The sequence below is a fragment of the Mus caroli genome, unplaced genomic scaffold (assembly GCF_978045245.1).
Source record: "Mus caroli unplaced genomic scaffold, Mus_caroli_1 scaffold_2, whole genome shotgun sequence".
NCBI classification, from domain to species: domain Eukaryota; kingdom Metazoa; phylum Chordata; class Mammalia; order Rodentia; family Muridae; genus Mus; species Mus caroli.
Window position 1 is genome coordinate 4,145,354 of NW_028227257.1, and position 18,188 is coordinate 4,163,541.

General features: G+C 38.4%; 1 protein-coding gene and 1 pseudogene across 3 annotated transcripts in view; one reads left to right on the forward strand and one right to left on the reverse strand.

Annotated features, from left to right (window-relative positions):
• The window catches only part of LOC147005706 (uncharacterized), a 55,510-nt gene that overhangs the window by 32,682 nt on the left and 4,640 nt on the right, over positions 1-18,188 (forward strand). For all 3 annotated transcript variants that reach the window (XR_015045607.1, XR_015045608.1, XR_015045611.1), the window contains one exon: positions 12,258-12,408. The gene's annotated coding sequence lies outside the window, so the exon portion shown is untranslated. The remainder of the gene's footprint in view (positions 1-12,257; positions 12,409-18,188) is intronic.
• Positions 3,073-5,787, reverse strand: LOC147005707 (uncharacterized; annotated as a pseudogene).

Sequence of the window (18,188 nt, forward strand, 5' to 3'; positions counted from 1 at the left end):
TATTGGTGAAGCCTAGTTGGAGTGGAATATCCCAGTGTATTGGAGATGTCAGTATCATGGAGTGATCACCAAGAACTGCAGCCATAGTGGAGTGGATCAACCTGAGCTTAGAGTGCTACAGAGGGCAGAGCTGGAAAAGTGATGCCAGCCCTTAGGAGGAGTCCAAAAGATCAAGTGGAACCCCAGACACTGAAAGAAGAAGCTGTAACATTGAAATTGCCTTGGAGACTCAAAGATGTTAAAGATGCCAGAGCCATGGGATGCATGCTGAGGAAAGCTGCTAACAGGGAGTGGAACCAGCCCAGGAGGAAGCAGTTTGTTGCAGTCAACAAAGATGAAAAAGGAGTGGAGATCTGAAGACCGCTTTGACATCAGCCATGGAGATGCAGAGTTTGGAGTTTGCCCAGCTGGTTTCCTGCCTTGCTTTGGAGATTACAGTTAATTAAGTTGGATGAATCTCAGAAGAGACCTTGAACTTTGGACTTTTAACATTGTTGTGACTGCTATAGACTATGAAAACTTTGAAAGTTGGACTAAATGCATTTTGCATTATGCTATGTTTAAGTGTGGCCCCCATAGACTCATGTTTTTGAACAAGTCTATGGGGACCAGGGAGTAGAATGTGATGGTTTGTATATCCTTGGACCAGGGAGTGGCACCATCTGAAGGTGTGGCCTTGTTGGAATAGGTGTGACCTGTTTGAAATGGGTGTGTCACTGTGGGTGTGGGTATAAGATCCTCACCCTGGTTGCCTGGAAGTCAGTCTTCCACTAGCAGCCTTTGGATGAAGACATAGAACTCCCAGCTCCTCCTGTGCCATGCCTGCCTGGATACTGCCATGCTCCCACCTTGATGATAATGGACTGAACCTGTAAGCCAGCCCCAATTAAATGTTGTTTTTTATAAGACTTGCCTTGGTCATGGTGTCTGTTCACAGCAGTAAAACCCTAACTAATACACAGTCCATCAATTTTTCCCAACATATGTACATTACTCTAGCATCTATCCTAGCTTAAAGAGTTTACAATTCTATACCAGAAATATGTTTTGATTTTGATTTTGATTACCATCTGAAAACCATCCTTTCAAATCTACATCATCCTCCTCAATGCTAAACAACCTTAAGTTTAACCTTGAGACTATAACAAGTCTTCAACCACATCAGACTTCCAAGAAAGACTTCATTTATAGGAAGCAGAAAAACACAGCACACAAAACTTGCAGAGACAGCCTACTACATGTACAGCCCCCTTTTCCTCAAAATATTGGATCAACTGTCTTCAGCCTCCTGGCACACAATCATCTGACAAAAATATTATGAAGGACTAGTTTACTCTGTCTTAACAGAGCGAAGCTATTGACTATTCTGTATCTTGTGTCCTTTCCTTGACAGTATTTTTTGTCTGTAGATGAATTAGGGCAATTCTTGCCCAGTGGCTATCTTCCAAAACTGGAGCAACTCCATATAGAGGTTATAATAGTCAGTATCTTCTTTGAACCATGACTGGGATGTTTCAGGTGCTAACATGACTATTACTCAAATTTCCAATAATAACAAAATGATTACAAATGCCAAATTTTGTGGATTTCTGATATATATATATATATTGGTTTTTTGAGACAGGGTTTCTCTGTGTAGACCAGGCTGTCCTGGAACTTACTTTGTAGACCAGGCTGGCCTCAAACTCACAAATCCGCCGGCCTCTGCCTCCCGAGTGCTGGTATTAAAGGCGTGCGCCACCACCACCCGGCCGATTTCTGATATTTTTGAAGAAAATCTATAATAACATATATCTGAGCTGCTAAGCCTTGTCTAAGCTTAGCCATTTCTCTTTGAATAATATTAAAACACTTTCTTATAATTAAATCAGAATCAAATATAACCATGTGTTTACTATAAGACCCTCCAATTGCATAACTCAATGATATGGGTATAGACAGACTGGGTCAGAGGCTGCTTTTCTTAAATGAATTGCAGAGGCACAATCCATATCTAAGAGTAACCATATTTATTACAAATTTTGTACCAATATGCGTAGATTTATACCAATGAGAATCTCAAATCTGTAACAATATATAAATTCTCTATCAATGCAAGAAATTATAACTTCAAATTTGCAAAAAATACAAAGATTCCTACTAATGTAATTTCATTGCTACACAATGTTTTGTTCAACAATTTTAGTAACCCATCTCTTATCTTTCTTCTGTGCTTAAAATAAAGACCATTTCCAAATTATGCCTTAAAATGACAATCTAACCATAATTTCTAAAATAGCCATAACCAGACACCCAAATGTAAGGGATCAGCATGACAACTCTCCACAATGTCCTCCTGCTGAATTGGGACAATGCAATCTTTAAAGGGGTGGGGATGGGTAGCAAAATTAGAAAAAATGGTAAGACTATAGAAACCCAGCCTTAGCATTTGTTTTCCAGTCCCTGCATTCTTAGAAGACTCAGCGTTGGACTGAAGTTCAATTATCTGTCTGGAAGTCAGGAGGAACTGAGTCCACATTGAAACTCAGCAGCAATTTCTGAAACTGTTCTAGAAGTAAGTCTCTGGAAAGCATCAGGAGGCAGGTAGCTGGAACAACAATGAATCTTCTCAGAGGGGCACACTCTGCAGAATATGAATCTTACAACCAAGATTTCAGTTCTATTAAGATATTCGCAAGGTGCATAGATCAGTGAAGGACTGATTTTAGCTCCATGTTTGAGCAGGTGATAGACAACTGTCATTATACAAGTTAATTTGATGAATAACCAGTTGTAATAATTCTTTAATAATGCTATAGGAAGGATGAGACAGTGAATCTTAAGTGTTCCATAACCTACTATATAGATTGTATAATTTTAGCTGATGTTTTGGCTAGAGACTTTTATATCTAGATGTGGAAAGCCTTCTGGAGTACCACTTGGCAGAAGTCTGACATTGGCCAAGGACAAGGAAATGGGCTCTGCCTCAAGAGTGCTGGGATTAAAGGAGTGTGCCACCATGCCCGGCTTTATATGATTACTTTCATGATGATGATGACTATAAAAGTGTGCAAAGGCTTCTCCATATTGAATTCATTCATATGGTTTCTCTTTCATGATGATGAAGACTTTGGAAATTTGAAGAGGCTTTACCATATCAAATATATTCATACAGTTTCTCTTCATGATGATGAAGACTATAGAAATGTGGGAAACCTTCACCATATTAAACACATCCACAGGATTTCTCTACATTATGATTTATTTCTTGCCTTTGAAAATGACTGACATGCGAATGCTTTACCACACTGCTTACAGTCTTAGGGTTTCTCACCTGTATGGCTTCTTGTATGTAATTGAAGATGATTGCAACCTACAAAGGGTTTATCCCATTGATGACATTAATTGGGTTTCTCTGGAATATGTTTTCTTTTATTTCCTTTGGAGAGTACTGCAACTTGCCAAAAGTTTACCACATTGCTTATATTCATAGGTTTCTACCAGAGTGTGTTCTTTTGTGTTAAGAGATGACTGTTTTCTACAAAGGCTTTACCATGTTAGTTACATTCAGAGGATTTCTCTCCAGTACATGTTCTTTTATGTATTTGAAGATAATTGTTATGTAGAATGACTGCAGAACATTGCCGATATTCATAGGGTTTCTCTCCTGTATGTGTTCCTTTATATATTTGGAGGTCACAGCTTTGTGAAAAAGGAATAAAACCACATTGCTAACATTTTAAAATTTCTCTCCTGTATGTGTTCTTTTATGATTTTGGTGACCACTGGTTTGTGAAAAACCTGAATTGCACTGGTTACCGTCAAATGGTTTCTCTGATCTCTGTGTTATTTTATGTATGTGAAGACTACTGATTTTTGAAAAAGCTTTGCCACACTGGTTAAAAGGTTTCTCTATTCTGTGTGTTCATTTATGTATTTGGAGATCACTGCTTCCTGCGAAGGCTTTTACCACATCGGTTGTCTTCATAGTGTTTCTCTCCTGTATGAGTCCATTTATGATATCCAAGAGTACTTCTTTTTGGAAAGGCTTTACCACATTGGTTACATTCATAGGGTTTCTCTCCTGTATGTCTTCTCTTATGTATTTGGAGATGATTGCTTTGTACAAAGCCTTTACCACATTGATCACATTCATAGGGTTACTCTCCTGCATGTATTCTTTCATGACGTTGAAGAGCACTGCTGTAGCCAAAGGCTTTACCACATTGGTTACATTCATACGATTTCTCTCCTGTATGTGTTCTTTCATGCCTTTGACCATGACTCTGACATGCAAAGACTTTACCACACTGAATAAACTCAAAGGGTTGCTCTGCAGTACAACTTCTTTCATGCCTGAAAATACAATTGGCACACATGGAACCTTGCTCACATTGTTTACACTGATGAGTCTTTTTATGTGTATGAATTCTTTCAAAATTTGGTTTCCTTGAAAATGGCAATCTAATATTGCCGTAATATGACTTTGTTTTCATCCAAATGTGTTCTCCTTCATTATGGATTGTTTTACATGTTTGAGGATATATGAAATGGGAACAGTACTGATTATCTGGCTCACATTTATAGCATACCTTTTCCATAAGAGGTTATTCACATATTTGAAAAAAAGAAAAACAGAAAGAACTCAGAGCTTTTGCACACTGCATTCACAAATTTTGTTATCGTGAGAGTAATACTAAATTTGGAAGGTGAACAAATGCAAACAGAATAAAATTTCTAGTACCCTAATTCTCAATAGGATATTCAGCAGTTTAAGTCATAATTGTCCCCAATAATGTTGGCAAACTAATTATGTATAAACTTATAGCACATTTAGAATGTCTACTCAAAGTGTAGTATACTACATATCCTCTAATAGTTCTGGAAAAGAGAAAGATAAGAGGTTTCTTTCAATGCCCCTATACTAGCATGGCTTATATCCACCGTAAAATATGATATCAATATCAAAACAAGAATAACAAGTGAAAAGGTTCCACATTACATTCACAGCTGACTTTTTTTCCTCACAGAGATGTGGTACAGGGATTAAAGTTTTTCCACAAAACCATTCTTGAATCTTATGAACTGTCCATGTCACTAATTTTAGCAATGCTATTATGAGTAAATCATTGAGCTCAGATATACTATGGATTATTTGCTCATTACTAGGTTTTAGACATATACTTGTCACCTAATCACTGTGTGTTCCTTTTGCAATAGCTAAGCAGTATGAGACTGAAGAGACTCGCACTTGTACAGCATGGTTCTACTAGCCTTGATTTAAACAGTAACATACCTGTTAAGCCATTATTTCTCTGTCTCTGAACTAATGGAGTGTGTTACAAACAATAATTACATACCTGATATAGACATATATGATTTTATGAAATTCAGTAAACATCCATGACTGAAAGCAGTGCTTTACAACTTGCAGCACATATTAAATTTCCTTCATAGGCATTTTCTCATCAACTTGAATAGGAAAATTACCTTCCATGACTTTTAGAAAATTGAAAATGGTGTTCAGTTGTATGTTCTTCCCAAATGTACCCTAAAACACAGTACCAAAGAAAGTATGTTACATTATTGGAAATTAGGCAATATTTAAGTTACTAACTCCCTTGAACTTTAGAACCATGAGTGGTTTATTCACCTTATTCTTCCTCATTCTCGATTGAAATTACAAAAACAAATAACAATCACAAAGAAAATGTTGTGCATACATGTTACAAAGTATATTAAAAAAATCACTGTATTACCTATAGCTGTGAGATTCCTATTGGTCTCTAGCATAAAACCTATGTAGAGACTCCTCTAGGAATCATCCAGCAAAGCCCACTCCTAGCGACTAAGTTTCCGTGAACTTCTCGCCTCAGGATAGCACACAAGTTTTTGGGGCCTGTCGCGATTGTCACTACAGGACTGGATGTAGCACATATGTACATTCTTTAACATTTTTTAAATTTGGATATATAAGTAACGTCTATTTGCCATAACGGAGTAGGTACGAGTCCTCGAGGATTAACAACATTATGTGGTACAGGAAGAAATTGAGGATGCTGATGAAAGTCTTTACAATTTGACATGCACGTTCTCTAGAAATACCAAACTGTTGTCTCAACCTATTGCTTTTTAATGATGTAAACAATGAAAGTGTTTGGCTAAACTTTTCCTGTGTAATACCTATATTCTGCCTAATATGCAAACCTGCTGCGGCATTGCCCTCATTAAGTGGTCTGGGCAATCCACTATGAGCTTTTAAATGACCTATAACCTAAGGAACAGTACATGCTCTTAAATTAAGTTGCATTTGCATAAATAATTCCAAAATTTGAGAACTAGCTGCAACTAAAAATGGAACAAAGTCAAGGAATTGTAAGCCATCAGGTATATACTGGCCATCAGTATCTTCTACAAGAAATTCTCTCTTGCTATTCTAAAAGATTCTCTGGGTAGTTCATCTCCTGGAGATCAGAGTCCAGTCTTTCATTTTACATATCAATCCAGGCATTGACTCCAAGTTTCCTTTTGATTATCTTAAGAATGAGCATCCCTGACCACACACCTGATTCTTAGCAGAAAACAAGTACACATTTTCTATTAATATTGCAGAAGAATTTAGAGATCTGCCTGCCTCTGTTAAGCATAGATGGTGAACTAGCTGAGTTCGACCCAGTCCTGAAATTACCATTTCCAAAACACCTGGGCTTAACCTTGATCTGTTCCAGGCTGATCATGAACTCAGGAATCTGTTTGGCTTTGTAAACATAAATAACATCTACAACAACAAAAAGTTATCTGGGTTGAATCTCTTGTGATCACCACTCCTTAAGTCTCATTATCTTCTATCTCCTTCCTTAGTATCTGTCTGACAAGTTGGCTCACAGAGCACCTGCTTTCTTTCTTTAGATTTGTGAAGCCCCTCATAATTCAATTTGCATCACTATTTTTTGAGGAGTTACATATTTGGAATCCATTTTTTTAGAGGTCTTTTTCACAGCCTTAAGGGCTGTCCTGAAGGTTGTAGCATTTACCATTTTACTGAAACATTAGCCACCCCTTTGCCTCCTGGACTTGTGGCCATAAAGGGGTCATTAATGTTAACAGGGAAGATATTCTTTAAAGCCATATGTACATTGTTATACAAACAAGTCTATTTTCATAGTGCTTATTGACATGCCTGGAGGCCCACGTCCACTGGCCCTGTCTCAAAGGGAGGAACCATGTCATCTGGTCTCCACTAAGGCCATAAGGACCTGTTACTCTGTCCTATAAGGGAACATGAACAGGTTGCTGTCTTCTGACAGTAACTGGCAATGTGTGAGCTAGAGATGAAAGTTGTATTCTAGCAAAATATATGTGCAGGAGAAATATTTAATTGTGTTAGAAACATTTGAAGATAATATTGTGAATCTAGTGTGATATATGGGTGTGAGGGCAAGAAGTAGAGATCTCTTAGAAAAATCCAATGGCTTTGAAATTAGTAATGACAGCAGTCCATTAGTCAAAGGAGGGTCCTTCCTTATATGTCACACAACTGCAAAACAGCACTGTCAGATTGGGATCCACGATCCTTGAAACACGGGAACTTTGGAGGATATTTTACATTCAAATCAAAAAATCTAATTCTGGTAGCAAATATCAGTAACAAGTTCCTAGTAAAACAGAGTAGATTACCACACTTCATGCTATTATATAGTAAGAGTGTCATGGTTTTTTTTTTCTTTTTACACAGTAATAGAACAAAGGAAGTTTTGAATAGAAGCATTCAAAATGTATTAATGGAAGCATGACATAGGTGTGTTATATCAAACAGGGAAATTCCTCTTGTAGAATTCAGACTGGACATCATGACAATCTCTCCATGGGTGAACACTAAAGTAGAATGGCCATGGGGACTATGATCTTCTTACAAGTTATAGAGATCTCAGAAATAGATAACACAGATATAGCTGTCTCCTGAGAGGCTCTGCCAGTGCCTGACTAAAACAGAAGTGGATGCTCACAACCATCCATTGGATGAAACATAGGGTCTCCAATGAAGGAGCTAGAGAAAGTACCCAAGGAGCTGAAGTGGTTTGCAGCCCCTTAGGAGGAACAACAATATGAACTAACCAGTACCCCCAGAGCTCCCTGGGACTAAACAAAGAAAACATATGCTGGGACTTATGGCTCTAGCTGCATATAGAGCAGAGGATGGTGTAGTCACTTATCAATGGAAGGAGATGCCCTTGGTTCTGTGTTATATGCTCCAGTACAGCAGAATGTCAGGACCAAGAAGAAGGAGTGGGTTGGTGAGCAGGGGGAGAGGGTAAGGATAGTGGATTTTTTGGATGGGAAATTAGGGAAGGGGATAACATTTAAAATGCAAATAAAGAAAATATCTAATAAAAAAGAAAGAACAAAAGAATTAGTGTGCGTGTGCGTGTGTGTGTGCGTGTGTGTCTGTGTGTGTGTGCATGTGTGTGTACAAGTGGAACTGCATGCACGGACCATTGCATATACGGGTCAACATTGGGTGCCTTCTTCAGTCACACCCCACCTTCTGTATCCCGGCAGTTCTCTCTCTAACCCTATCTAGACCAGCTTGCAGGAAGGCCCAGAGTCCTCCTGTTTCCTCTTCTCCAGTGTTGGGATTACTACAAGGGCTGCCATCCTCAGTTTTTATGTTAGTAGTTGGGATTTGAACTTGGGTACCCATATTTATGCTTGCAGTGTAAGAGCTATACCTACTCAGACATCTCTCCAACTCCACAATATTTTGTTCTGCTCAGAGAATGCATAATCTCTGAGAAGAATTCAAGAACAAATAAAGCAAAATTCTAGAAATTATGTAAATACATAAGCAGGGAATTGATAGACAAGAGTTGCAAGTGGTTCCTCAACACACAAAAAATGATCATCTTTGTTTACTATGTAAGCAGCCCATGTTCATTAATTATGCTGCAATGTGTGGATGCAGGGACAGCCAGGATTGTTTGCAGGGGTAAATGTGTTTGAGAAGAAGAAAGGAATTATGGACTACAATGATTGTGGATTGCCCGAAAAATGATGATGGCTTCTGTGGTGTTTGAAAATGCTTGGCTCAGTAAGTGGCACTGTTAGGAAGCATGGCCTTGTTGGAGGAAGTTTGTCACGCTGGGTGGGCCTGTGCTTTGAGATCATCCTCCTAGCTGCCTGAGAGACAACCTCCTCCTGATTACCTTCAAAATGAGATGGAGAGATCTCAGGGCCTTCTCTAGCACCATGTGTGCCAGTGGCTGCCATCCTTACTGCGATGATGACAGTGGATTGAACCTCTGAACATGTAATCCCCACCCCCCAATTAGATGTGGACCACTATAAAACTTGTCTTGGTCATGAAGCCTCTTCACAGAAATGGACGCCCTAACCAGGAGAGTCTTTATACTAAATCCTTGGAACTATCACATCAGTTACTGAGGAGGAGGCTTAGCAACAAATGCAGAATAAGCCTTTGACAAAATGAAGCACAAGTTCACACCTGAAAAGAACCATGGAACACACTATGAATAAATGAATAAAAGCTAAAATACAATTTCGCATTACTTTGTAAATAAATGTGAGGCCCCTAAGTTAATAGAAAACAGAGACAAACCACACTGCAGGGGCCTCTGAGCCTCAATAGGAAATTCAGGTTACTACTCAGCTGCTGACAGAGATGACAGGCTGAGTACATGCAGGGTGAGGGAGGTAACATGTGTGCCTAATTAAAACAAAGAATTACAACCAATCCCCAACACACTTCTCAAGAAGAGGTGGATATACAATGAATAAATTACATCAGTTTACCTTAAGTGGGAGTGATGTTGGGATTCCACTGGAAGAAAGATGCGACTCTTTTGTGCTATGGAGGTGTCTCAGTGCCAGAGCATTAGATGCAGGAGCGTGGGAACCTGACTCTGAGCTCTCAGGACGCAAGAAATTATCAGGGGTGCTTTTATCCATACCTGTAATCTCAGTATTGGGAGAGGCAGACACAAGAGGATCTCTGGGGCTTGCTGGCTACTTCCAAGCACACTGAGAGACTCTCTCACAAGGATACAAGGAGAGAGAGAAGGAAAAGGACACCAGATGTCTGCCTATTGAACATAAACAGTTGGAAGCACACTAGTACATACAAAACACATGCATGTATTGGTGAGTTGTTAATCTGCTTAAGATTCTGGGTTGTTGTATGTGTGCTGAACCTGCCTAATAGCTCTGGACTCATGAATGAAAACACACAGGTCAGCTCAGTTTTTAATTTTCCTATCAGTGGCTGAGCACTCGTAACCATCCCTGCACCTAGCAAACACTCCTCCTCTAATATTCCTGAGTTATCATTTTCCAAATCTAGTTTTCTTTGGTTCCCTTGAACCAAAGGTGAGAGTGGACCTTGGGAATGCTACCCCAGATGCTTACATGTTGGCAGGCCTTTAATTCTGATCTCTCTGTTCCCCTGTCTTGGGAATCCTGTCTGTCCTCATCCCCTTCAGTCTCTTGAATGTGCAATTCAACAGTACCACTTCCATCTCCCTGCCCAGTCGGTGGCTATATGACAATTCTTTATTACTAAGCAAAGCCAGTCAAGGCAGTGGCCCTCAGCATCAGGAAGCCTTTGGGAGCCAAAGTTAGATGAAGAATTGGAATCAATCCCCAATATCTCACTCTTCCTGTCCAACAATAAAGGCTCTTTTCTCAAACATAATTTGAGCATAACCATAGCAAATATGTAAATTACAAATTTAGATACATAATTAACATCCAATTCATCATACTGTCAATCAGATAAAGTATTCTACCAGTCACCATGACTTACAGTGTTTAAACATCTACACATAGATTATGTTCTAACTTTAAGTTGTATTGCCATCTGAAAACCAAATCTTCCTCAATGGTAAACAACTTAAGTCTTATTAGGAGACTATAACTAGTCTTCAACACCAATAGAAATCTGAGAATGTATTAAATATTACCTGAATACACAGGAAACACAAAATCCCAGCCTTCAAATCTTAATCAAATTGCAGAGACATATGACTACCTGGATCTTCTCGTATTTCTCAAAACATTGGAGCACCTGTGTTCATACTTCTGGCTCAGAATCATCCCTCACCTATTAGAGGAAGCAGGAATAATGATTGACTATTTTATTCTGTCTTGTTACAGCTGAACTGACAACTATCCTGCATCGTATGTCTCTCATGAACAGTATTTTTCTTTCTGTAAATGAGTATGTCAATTTTTGTGCAGTGGCTACATTGGATAGCTGGAGCAATTCCATGTGGTGGTTTTTGTGTTTAGTGTTTTTGAACTGTGAAGGAATAACATTCAGAGGCAAATGTGTCTGTAGTAAAATGATCTTTATCAATGAAAGAACATTAAATGCCATATTCCATGGATTTCTAATGTTTTTGAAGATTAGCTACCCATATAAAGTTTATCTGAACTGTTAAACCTTGACTATTCCCAGTTGTTTCTATTTGAATACTATTAAAACAGTTGATTATAATTAAATCAGAATCTAATATAACCATGAAGTTATTGTCTGGTCATTAAGTTCTATTAATTAATCAATGTAAACTGCTTGTGATAGCAAATAAAGGAGGACAGGGTCTGACTTGCATTCTTAACTGAGTTGTATAGGCAAAATGGGTACCTAAGAGTAGCAATATTAATTCAAACTTTGTGAAAAGATAAGAAATCTATACCAATGAAAACCATAGATCTGCATCAATCAATAAATTCTTTATGAATGTAATGTTATAACTTTATTTTGTATCAATTATAAAGATATCTAGCCATGTAAAATTGTGGTTATATAATGTTTTGCTTAAGAATAAATTTAGTAATCCATGTAATCTAATTCCCCCTAGTTCAAAATTATGACCATTTCCAAATCCTTTAAAATGACAACCTATCTACAGTTTATAAAATAACCATAACCTGATACCCAAGCTCAAGGGATCAGGATGACGATTCTCCACAAGTTCTTCCTGCTGAATAGAGGCAAATCAAAATTCTTTAAAGGGGTGAGGGAAGGGTCGAATAATTAGAAAATTTGTCTTTGTAGGTTCAGAAGGCTCAGGATTTGACTGAAGTGCTGACTGGATCCATCTGAAAGGTTGGGTGAAGTGAGGTCATCTGGAGACACCAACTATTCCTGAAGCTGTTTTGGAAGCAATATTTTGGAAACAGGGGAAGACAGGGGACTGAAAGAGGAGGTCATTTCAGGGTCTTGTTTTGTCTGATTTTCTTGAAATTTTCTTTTCTTGTAGCCAAGATCTTCAGTGGATCTTCCCCTGTCAAGTCAGATTGATAATACTCTGGAAGACGTTCAAAGCCTTTTCTCCTTTCCAGTCAACGGAAATATAGAGCCTGTCTCCTAAAATAGCATGTTCTTGGTCCAATAACTGGAAATCATTGAAGGTACAGATTGGATTAATTTAATAGCTTGTCCTCTCTCCCAGAAGAATTTTAATAGAATTATGAAACTCATATCCAAATGCAGTTTTGATAGTTAAAACAATTCAAAGCAATCAATACAATCTAAATAAATATTATTATCTGCCTAACTTATCTCATGCTCTTTGACCTACATGAGATCAAGGTCTATATTAATTCACCTATGTATTTAACTTTAATTTAGTTTCCAGAAATTCCATGCAGATCACATTCAAAGATCCTGATCATTTTCTCTGGCAGAGACTTTTTGAATTTTCTTTAAAACCTTTTTCTCATTCAATCACCCTTCTATCTGTATATCTTTTTTTCTATATTTGAAATCAATGGATTGAAATTTATGTAATTCCACGTGTATTTAAAATCATTTAAACAATTCCCATTATGCTCTCCTTTAACCTTAGAAACAATTAAGTCAAAATTAATTAATTTCTGTTCTTTGATTATCTGCTTCTTGGAGGCCAGTAGCCGGTATTGTCTGCCCCTCTTTGCCTTCCTCTGAGCAGCATGTCTCTTGGAATATCAGTGACTCCCAGCACCTCTAAGCCCCAACTCTTTGTATACTTCTGGACCCATGGAAGAAATCTACACATAGCTTGGGCTAAATCTGTAGCTTGCTAAAAAGCAAATTCACCCCTCCATCTAATCTTTTGTTTTAACTTTTTAAACTTAATTTTATTTTTAATTCATTTTTTACACTGCATATTCCATTCCCCACACCCCCACCTACCATCCGACTGCTCCACATCCAATACCTCCTCTCCACCACACTCTGTCTCCAAGTGTCTCCAGTCTCTTGCGGGTTAAGCACATCATCTCTGAGTGAACACAGACCCAGAAGTCCTCTACTGTATGTGTGTTGGGGGCCTCTTATCAGCTGGTGGATGCTGTCTGTTTGGTGGTCCAGTGTTTGAAAGATCACAGGGATCCAGATTCACTGAGACTGCTTGTCCTCCTACAGGATCACTCTTCTCGTCTACTTCTTTCAGCATTTCCTAATTCAACAACAGGGGTCAGCTGCTTCTGTCAACTGGTTGAGTGCACATATTTGCACCTGACTCTTTCAGCTGCTTGTTGGATCTTTTGGAGGGCTGTCATGGTAGATCCCTTTTTGTGAGCGCTCCATAGCCTCAGTAACAGTGTCAGGCCTTGGGACCTCCCCTTGAGTTGGATCCCACTTTTGGTCTGTTGCTGGACCTTTTTTTGCCCAGGCTCCTCTCCATTTCCAACCCTGTAATTCTTTGAGACTGGAACAATTATGGGTCAGTAGTGTGATATTGTTTAGCAACTTTGTTTGCTTGTTTGTTTAGAGACAGGGTTTCTCTGTGTAGCCCTGGCTGTCCTGGAATTCACTTTGTAGACCAGGCTGGCCTTGAACTCAGAAATCCACCTGTCTCTGCCTCCCAAGTGCTGGCATTGAAGGCGTGTGCATGGCAACCCCATCTATTACTTGACATCCTGTCTTTCTGCTGGAGGTGGGCTCTATAATTTACCTGTCCCTACTGTCAGCCATTTCCCCCAATCTCCTATTTCCTGAGGTTGGCTGTTTATGTTCTTTCTGATGGCCCTCAATGCTTCACTCCTTTTCCCTCATCTAATACGAGATCAGGTTCCCCTTTCTCCCCCGGCCACTCCACCCCAGCCCGTCCAAATTCCCCTCCCAGATCCCTCCCTCCCTCCCCACTTGTGATTGCTTTCTTCTCTCTCCCAAGTGGGACTGAGGTGTTCTCACTTGTGCACTTCAGCTTGTTGAGCTTTTTGAGTCCTGTGGACTATATTCTGTATGGATTTTTTGGGTCTTGTTTGTTTGTTTGTTTGTTTTTGGTTAATATCTACTTATTAGTGCGTACATACCATGCATGAACATTTTGGTCTGAGTTACCTCACTCAGCATGATATTTTCTACTTCCATCCATTTGCCTGAAAACTCAGGATGCCCTAGTTCTCAATAACTGAGTAGTACTCCATTGTGTAAATGAACCACATTTTCTGTATCCATTCTTCTGTCCTGGGACATCTACATTGATTCCAGCATTTGGCTATCACAAATAAGGCCATTATGAACATAGTGAAACATGTGCCATTGCGGCATGCTGGGGCATCTTTTGGGTACATTTCCAAGAGTGGTATAGCCGGGTCTTCAGGTAGATCTATTTCCAGTTTTCTGAGGAACCTCCAGATTGATTTCCAGAGTAGTTGTACCAGTTTGCAATCCCACCAGCAATGGAGGAGTGTTCCTCTTTCTCCACATCCTCTCCAACATGTGTTGTCACCTCAGGTTTTGATCTTAGCCATTCTGATTGGTGTAAGATGGAATTTCAGGGTCATTTTGATTTGCAATTCTCTGATCACTAAGAACTTTAAACATTTCTTTCGGTGCTTCTCAGATATTCGAGATTCCTCAGTTGTGAATTCTCAGTTTAGTTCTATACCCCATTTCTTGACTGTTTTTTTTTTGTGATTAACTTATTGAGTTCTATATATATTTTGGATATTAGCCTTCTATTGGATGTAGGGTTAGTGAAGATTTTTTCCCAATCTGTAGGTTGCTGATTTGTCTTATTGACTATGTCCTTTGCCTTACAGAAGCTTTCCAATTTCATGAGGTCCCATTTATCAATTCTTGATCTTAGAGCATGAGCCATTGGAGTTCTGTTTAGGACATTTCCCCCTGTACCAAGAAGTTCAAGGCTCTTTCCCACTTTCTGTTCTATTAGATTCAGTGTATCAGGTTTTATGTTGAGGTCCTTGATACACATGGACTTGAGGTTTGTACAAGGTGACAAATATGGGTCTATTTTCATTCTTCAAATACAGACAGCCAGTTAGACCAGAACCATTTGTTGAAAACATTTTCTTTTTTCCATTGTATATTTTTGGCATCTTTGTCAAAAATTAAGTGAAGAAGTGTGTGGTTTTACTTCTGGGTCTTCAATACCATCCCATTGATCAACATGTCTGTCTTTGTACCAATACCATGCAGTTTTTAACACAATTGATCTGTAGTGGAGCTTGAGGTCAGGGATGGTGATTCTCCCAGTTGTTCTTTTGTTGTTGAGAATATTATTTCCTACCCTGGGTTTTTGTTATTCTAAATGAGTTTGTAAATTGCTCTTTCTAACTCTATGAATAATTGAGTTGGAATTTTGATGGTGATTGCATTGAATCTGCATATTAATTTTGGCAAGATGGCCATTTTTAGTATATTAATCCTGCCAAAGCACGGGCATGAGAGATCTTCCTATCCTCGGAGGTCTTCTTCAATGTCTTCTTCAGACACTTGAAGTTCTTGTCATTCAGGCCGTTCACTTGTTTGGTTAGAGTCACACCAAGATATCTTATATGGTTTGTGGCTATTGTAAATGGTGTCCTTTTTCTAACTTCTTTCTCAGCCTGTTTATCTTTTGAGTATAGGGAGACTACTGATTTGTTTGAGTTAATTTTATATCTGGCCCTTTGCTGAAGTTTTTATCAGCTGTAGGAGTTCTCTGGGGGAGTTTTTGGGATTGCTCATGTATACTATCATATCACCTGCACATAGTGATTGTTTAACATCTTCCTTTCCAATTTGTATCCCTTTGTTCTCCTTTTATTGTCTAATTGCTCTATCTAGAACTTTAAGGACTTTATCCTTATATTGAATCATTCCTGCATCCCTGGGATGAGGCCTACTTGGTAGTGGAGAAACATTGTTTTAATGTGTTCTAGGATTTGGTTTTCTAGAATTTAATTGAGTATTTTTGCATCAATAGTCATAGGGAAATTGATCTGAAGTTTTCTTTCTTTGTTGGGTCTTTGTGAGGTTTTGGTGTTAGTGTAACTGTGGCGTCCTAGAATGAATTGGGTTGTATTCCTACTATTTCTATTTTGTGGAATAGTTTGAAGAGTATTGGTATTAGGTCTTCTTCGAAGGTCTGATAGAATTCTGCATAAACCCATGTGATCCTGGGCTTTTTACATTGGGAGACTTTTAGTGACTGCTTCTATTTCTTCAGGGGTTATGGTTTTGAATGGATTATCTTATCCTCATTTAACTTTGGTATTTGGTATCTGTTTAGAAAATTGTCCATTTCATCCAGATTTTCCAGTTCTGTTGACTACAGGCTTTTGTAGTAGGATCTGATGAGTTTTTGAATTTCCTCAATTTCTGTTGTTATATTTCCTTTTTCATTTCTGATTTTGTTAATTTGGATACTCTCTCTGTACTGTCTGGTTAATCTGTCTCTGAGTTTATCTATCTTGTTGACTCTCTCAAAGAACTAATAACTCCTGGTTTTGTTGATTCTTTGTAGGGTTCTTCTTGTTTATCCTTGGTTGATTTCAGTCCTGAGTTTGATTATTTCCTTCTGTCTACTACTCTTAGGTGTATTTGCTTCTTTTTGATTTAGAGCTTTCAGGTGTGCTGTTAAGCTGCTATTGTATGCTCTCTCCAGTTTCTTTTTAAAGGCACTCAGAACTATTAGTTTTCCTCTTAGCACTGCTTTCATTGTGTCCAATAATTTTGGCTATATTGTGCCTTCATTTTCATTAATTTCTAAAGTCTTTAATTTCTGTCTTTATTTCTTCCTTGACCAAATTATCATTGAGTTAGGCATAGTCCAGTTTCCAAGTATATGTGGGCGTTCTGTTGTTTTTGTTGCTATAGAAGACCAGCCGTAATCCAAAGTGATCTCTTAGGAGGCATGGGATAATTTTAATCTTCTCATATCTGTGAGTACATGTTCAATTTTGGAGAAGGTAACTTGAGGTCCTGAGAAGAAGGTATATTCTTTTGATATAGAATGAAATATTCTATAAGTATCTGTTAAATCCATTTGGTCCATAACTTCTGTTAGTTTCAGTTTGTCTATGTTTAGTTTGTGTTTCCATGATCTGTCCATTGATGAGTTTGGGGTGTTGAAGTATCCCACTATTATTGTGTGAGGTGCAATTTGTGCTTTAGTAAAGTATCTTTTATGAATGTGGGTGCCCTTGTATTTGGAGAATAGACATTGAGAATTGAGAGTTCTTACTAGATTTTTCCTTTGATGAGTATGAAGTGTCCTTCCTTATCTTTTTGGATGGCTTTTAGTTGAAAGTTGACATTATCGGATATTAGAAGCTTGTGTCTTGCGACCTTTATTTTATTTTTTTGAAAATTGTTTTCTAAGCATGGCATGGTGGCACACGCCTTTAATTCCAGCACTTGGGAGGCAGAGGCAGGCGGATTTCTGAGTTCGAGGCCAGCCTGGTCTACAAAGTGAGTTTCAGGACAACCAGGGCTATACAGAGAAACCCTGTTTCAAAAAACCAAAAAAAAAAAAAAAAAAAAAATTGTTTTTCAGCACTCTACTCCGAGGTAGTATCTGTCTTTGACACTGATGTGTTTCCTGTATGCCGCAAAATGCTGCATCTTGTTTATGAATTCATGTCTTTTTATTGGGGAATTGAGTTATTGTTGAGTTATTAGGGAATAGTGATTTTTACAACCTGTTACTTTTGATGTTATTTTTGCTTGTGTTGCTATCTTCTTTTGGGGTTGTTGAAAAACAGAATATTTTCTTGCTTTTTCTAGGGTGTAGTTTCCCTCCATGTGTTGGCATTTTCCACCTATTTTCCTTTGTAGAGCTGGATTTGTGAAAAGTTGTTGTGTAAATTTGGTTTTGTCATGGAATATAATGGTTTCTCCATCTATGGTAATTGAGTTCTGCTGGGGACTGTAGACTGGGCTGGCATTTGTGTTCTCTGAGGATCTGTATGAGATTTCT